Source organism: Athene cunicularia (genome assembly GCF_003259725.1).
Source record: "Athene cunicularia isolate RWA chromosome 7 unlocalized genomic scaffold, athCun1 chr7_part1, whole genome shotgun sequence".
NCBI lineage: Eukaryota > Metazoa > Chordata > Aves > Strigiformes > Strigidae > Athene > Athene cunicularia.
This window is the reverse complement of record NW_020799107.1, coordinates 17,275,116-17,281,115: the sequence shown is the minus strand read 5'-3', so window position 1 is coordinate 17,281,115 and position 6,000 is coordinate 17,275,116.

Below are 6,000 nucleotides of genomic sequence, written 5' to 3'. Positions count from 1 at the left end.
CGTCCGCCTGTCCGCCGGCGGCGCCGGGGGTGAGCGGCTCGGCGGGGTTTGAGCTTCCTCTCGCGGAGGGTTGTACACTGCCGTGGTCCTGGACGCTCAGCTGGGTGGTTCACGGGCGGGGGAAGCTAACGAAGGTGGTGGTCTTGTTGTGGCCGCTGTCTCAAAGCCAAAACTGTTCAAAGAAAAGTTCCTTTAAAGTAAGTGTAACGGTGACGGTTGAATGTGACCACCGGCTGTTGAGGTGGAGGAATTCCAAAGATTAAATCCCCTTTTTCCGTGCACGCTTTTTCATCATTATTCAACCTGGTGTACTTTTAGTGATAGAAGATAATATTGGAAGGCTTTGAAGTCTTGTCAAATCTTGTTAATTAAAAAATCTCAGCCTTTAGATGCTCTTTATAGACGTTAAGGTAAACATTCAGAATCGTGATTATATAACATTTTAGAGAATCGGGATGCTGCCAGACTTTGTGATGATGGACCTGCTCCTTCAATCACGGAAATCAAGAGGAGTTTTGACACTGATTCAGTAGGAAACAAGATAGCATCCACAATTCACAGTTGAAGAGAAAATAGTTTTCTGTTCTCTTGGCTATTTTGTATGTGATGGGTTGGGCATTTTAAACATTAAGAAACAGTGTCTGCAGAAAACACAAAAAGTGATAGTTTGGTTCTGTTTTTCCTTCTTTCGTGGCTGGCTGTAAGCTTCCTTCCCTACTTTCTAGAAGCGCTAGTAGATTTGGTTCGTTCGTTCTTGATACGGAGTACTCTGATACATTAATTCAGTTATAAGGACACGTTTGATCACGTGATGCATAACATGCTTTCAGAATTTTTTAGTCATGGGATAGATGTCAAGGATGAATAACCAGTGTAAGCACCGTTACAGGTACATGCTCTGCTCTGGAGAGCTGAAGCCCAGTTTCACAGCTGAGGAGAAGGCAGTAGTAAGTGGAGAAGATTTGAGGTGTGGAACATATAACTGATACAGGTTAATGTTGTTCCCTCCCTGCGTACTTACCCATGAAATAACGTTTTTGACAGAACATATATTGCTACTGAAATTTGAGTTTCTTATTCATTACAGATTCTGGATAGATCCAGCAAATGTCATATTGGCAAGACAGTTTTTCAGAAACCTCATATAGTTAACTTGAGTCAGTGTCTTCAGAGTATTTTAGTTTAATTTAGAGAGCTATCCTGATCCAAGTAGACTGCATGTAGCTGTGATGCAATGTCTGAGATGCACTCAGTTGTGCTAGTCTGCCTCATACCTCACCTGTGTTTTCCTTACATGGTTTCTTAGGAAAGAACCCCCTGAATTTTTGTGGTGCTTTTGTGGCACAGACCAGTGGAGTTTTTGCAAAAATTACAGGCTGAAAATACCAAGCTTTTTTTTTTCCCCCTTGTGAGTGACACCAAATTTTAATCTAAACATCTAGTTTATTAATGGGTAAACTGTATCATTTGTGATACTCTTTTCACGGGGATTGTTCTCAGGAAGACACACATACAGGAGAATGTATGCCAGTGTATTTGCTACACGCCTTATCTTTGTCTTAACTGCTTTTTTTCCTCAGAGTTCTTAGGAAACCTTTTTCTAAAAGATCAAAATATTTAAATTGTGTATTTTCAGAAGGGTGCTTGATTCAGTGTTGATTTCTCTCTTTGTCCATTAATAAATAATGAAATTTTGGGGAGCAGGGAGCATCCCACCACTAATGTAAATATAAGTGTATTAACTATTTACTTATCAGCTATAGACTTAATTATTGTCATTATATAATGTTTATACCTAGTTAAAGCTAGAGGAGAACACAGAAGTTTGCTTTTCGTAGTTTTTTTTCTGTAGGAGTCCATCTGTATGCCTCCCAAGTAAAAGGACACTCATTAGAAAACAAAATCCTAAATTTTTCTAAGTTGCTTTTGTAGTAATAATTTTTATATAGAAGTATTGCTATATGCAATATAATAGGAAATTTGGAACTGAAGCAGTCAATCTTGTCACATTCTCCAACCTGCTGCCAGTTTAGTTGCTTAGATAAAGATGGATACTAAAATATTATTGATGTAATTTGCCATAAGTAGTAGTAAAATTATTTCTTTTGATACAGCTAGAGAAAACAAGTGGCATGCTTTTTTAGAAAGAAGTACATATGTACATTTAGTTGAACTACTGAAGACTTGCAGAAGATCATGGAAAAGATGAATGAATGATGAATCTCTGAGTTGTATTAGAGCATGCAAACAATATGCAGATCTTGGAAAAGCTAATGCTGTTTTTGAACTGCAGTTAAAATACTGACTCGTAGCTGTTAGCACTGTCTCCAGCAAACACAGTGACTGTAAATGCTGATGTATGGAAGCTCTGCAGAATTCCAGATAAACAGAAGTATAAAGTGTGTCTGCATTCAAGTGTTCCCTTAGTCACTTACTCACAGGCTTCAGATGTTTCCAAGCCGTGATAGTATCTGATGCTGCCTAACACTGCCATAGGCGTATGTGAATGACCAAGATTGCTGTTCTTCAGCTCCCGTGTCTCCAGTGAATGTTTTCCAAGGAACTTAAAAAAAGATGCTCTTAAACAGGACATGGGAATTCAGCCTCTGATGCTGAGGACACAGCTCTTCAACAGAGTAACAGAGGAAGAGAGGTGAAGATGGGCAAGTTGTTCTTTGATAGGCAGGCAGGCGTAAATTTCAGCAGAGCTGTGCAGACTGTGGATGTGTTGGCTGAAATCAGCTTTCTAGAGTCCATCCAGGAGAACGAAAGGATGCACAAGAGTCTCTCTGAGCCTTGGGCCTGCTTGTGGGTAGCATTAATACAGAGATAAATCAAGATGTGATAAAGAATTACAGATGTCATTTAGAGCATGTCCTTCTTGTATCACTACCTAAAATGTAAAATTGCTAGGTATTTTGCAGGTGTAGTAGGGGGTGGATACTCTTCTTTAACCTTCCTGCATTCTGATTTTTCTGGCTCTCAATTTAACCTCCCAAGCTATTGGGAGTAATCTAAATATCTGCACTAGTTACTCATCAAAACTGTACTGTATTATTAATTTAATTAAGTGTATAATGTATATATAAATGTATAATTTGTAACATAATGTATTACTATCTGTGCAAGTTTTAATCATTGCCGGGATCAGGGACCACTTGGCCGTTGCCCCTCCCGCACCCGCACCGGTCGGGCTGGAAGTTAGACACAGACCCCGGCTAAAATAACAAGAAATTTAATACAACAGAGTGATAGAACAATCTGAATAACAACAGTATCAATGGTAAACAACAATAAACAGCAATAACAGTGAACAAGACAAACGATATATAGAGAAATACCGCTAGCTTGTTTACGGAAAGCAAAATTCCCTCCCGTACCCACCAAGGAGCAAGGAAAAGGTTCCGCCCCTGGACCTGATGTCAGCATGGTATGAATAACCCGGCTGGAGATCCCTTCCCCCTCTCTCTCTGCTGGGGAAAACTTTACTCTGTCCTGGCTGAACCAGGACATATCCTTATTTATGAAATACATAAGTATATATTCTTTCCTTCTGAATAACAAGACATTACCAAATACAGGAGAGGGAACTAATGGTTAAGAGTGAAGTGAATGAAGAATATGCTATACAACTGAAACCATGTGAGAATTCTGTTCAGCTATATTAATTTCTGTGGAATGTTGCCAGCATACCTTCTCCCTTTGCAGAAGGTGTTCTGTATTATCAGTAGCCTCAAAATATTTTAGTTATAATATGCCTATTTCATGTATAAATACTTTCCGTAGAAATAAGAGCAGAAAATACCCTATAGATACTGGCTTTTGCACTCACTTTTTTAAGACTTACATGTGAGTACCAGTAAGCTTTAACTCTTGCTATCTTTTGAGACTTGCTGTAGTAAAAATGTGGATGACTTGCATGCCTAACCTTGCTTCCCTTTGAGCTGTTCTGCAGCTTTGCTGTTTGAGGGGCCAATGTTTGTTTCTTTTGTCCCTCAGCAGGTGGCTACATTTTCACTGAAATAGCTGATCCTGCTGTGGAACAACATCTGTGGCTTTGCAGGGGGTCATACAGGCTGAGTAGTTCATATATTTCCTCCTGGGTCTGACCCCTGTTTAAAGATATTACTAATTTATTGCTTAACACAGGCTATTATATGTTAGAATTTATACTGAAGGTCTGCTGTTATTCAGATCTGATCTGTACCTTTCACAGTGGTTAAGAAGCAGAAGTGTAACCTTTTTTTTGGTGTTATTTTCAGAGCTTAACAGAAGATATTAGAGACATTGAAGTTAAGAATATCAGAAAAGCTCTGTTGGGTCGGATCAGTGGGCCTTCATACTCAGGTTTCAGTCTCCAACAGTGATGTTAAGGGATGCTACTTAGGGGCTGCACACAAATCTAGCCCCCTTATGTATCTGCTCCCTTGTATTCTCCCAGAATACTTAGTTTTCATGTTAGGGATGGTAGGTATATGTGTGCTCAGAGCCCATTTGTGGACCTGCCAACCAATAACTTCTCTTTTTTCAAACTTGCTGATGCTCGTTACCTTCACAATCTTCTGTGGTAGCAAGTTTCAGAAGCTTACTGCTAGCTTTGTAAAGAAGCACTTTAATCTTTTGTAAACTGATGTCTTACTAGCTTTGTTAAATGTCCCCTAGTTCTATTACTGGAGGATTTAGCTAGCAGAAGTTTTACATTAGTTTACTTACCACCTTCATGGTTCAATTGATCATATTTTGCTTCAGCCTTCTCTCCAACTGAAAAGACTCTTTAGTATCTTTTTCTAAGGCAGGCACTTCATCCTTTTGATGTTTTGTTTGCCCTTGGTCTAACTAGAGTCTGTCCTTGAGATGCAGAGACCAGAACTTCACACACTGCTTGAGGTGTGAGTGAACTAAGGTTGTATAAATGTGTTCTATCTTGTTCTCAATGCCTTTCCTCATGATGCCCAATGTTTTACTAGTTTTTTTGGTTGCCGTTGAACATAAAACTGTTAATTCCAGAGAATCTGTCAATAATGACTCCTAGATTTTTCTTCCAAGTCATTTCTCAGCATGGTGATTTAGATTATATTTCATTAGATGATTTAGCGTACTTGTGTCTACACTGAAGCTCATTTGTCATCTCTTTGTCCACTCTTGAGTTCTGCAAAGTGCTTCTGGAGTTCTTTTCCATCAGCATGGCATTAATTCTGTGCTGGAAGGCAACTTCTTGTCTTTGTCCTAATTTTGCCAACAGTATAATTCCTTAAGAGTTTTTTTGTGTGTATGTCTGATGTTTGAGAGAGTTAAGAGTGTTGTGGCAACTCAGTCAATAGGTTCATAGATCTTAAAAATATCTTGTAGGTAACACAGGCTTTGCTTTTTGTTTTTTTTTAGTTTGAACCTCAGTAAACATGAACTCAGAAGAATAACAGGTTAAGGCTGTGTCCAGAAACCCAGAACAGATAAAAAAGAAAGAAAATTCTGAAAGATGACATTCATAGCACTTAATCCAACTGCACTGAATGGGAAAAAAGAATGATGGTACATGGTATTTGAGTTGCATTGATTGCTTTTAAAATTATGCTTAATTAAAACCAAAGAAGCTTTTAAAAATATCAGTGTGCAAAGTGATGTTTACTCAAATAACTTTAATGCTTTTCTAGCCCCTTTACAGATTGACTGCACAACAGTCTTAACTCCAATACCATTTAATTAATCGGCTTCTATTTGTGAACTACATTTCATAGTAATGTGAAAATAATAAGCAAAGGTTTTCCCTTCCTCCCTCCCAGTTTTATAGAAAGGATCCCACCATATCGAAAGGAACTCTTCATGTTCCTTGTTCAAAACCAGGCTGGTCATTTGATATTCAGAGCATGTAACTTAGAAGAGCTGCTGCATTGCAAACAGCGTTGAGAGTGAGGTTTAAAGAAACATTAGAAATGTATTATTAGTGTGCTGCATTATTACTTGGTGTTACTTAGTAATAAATGTGGTTTCACAGCAGCATAA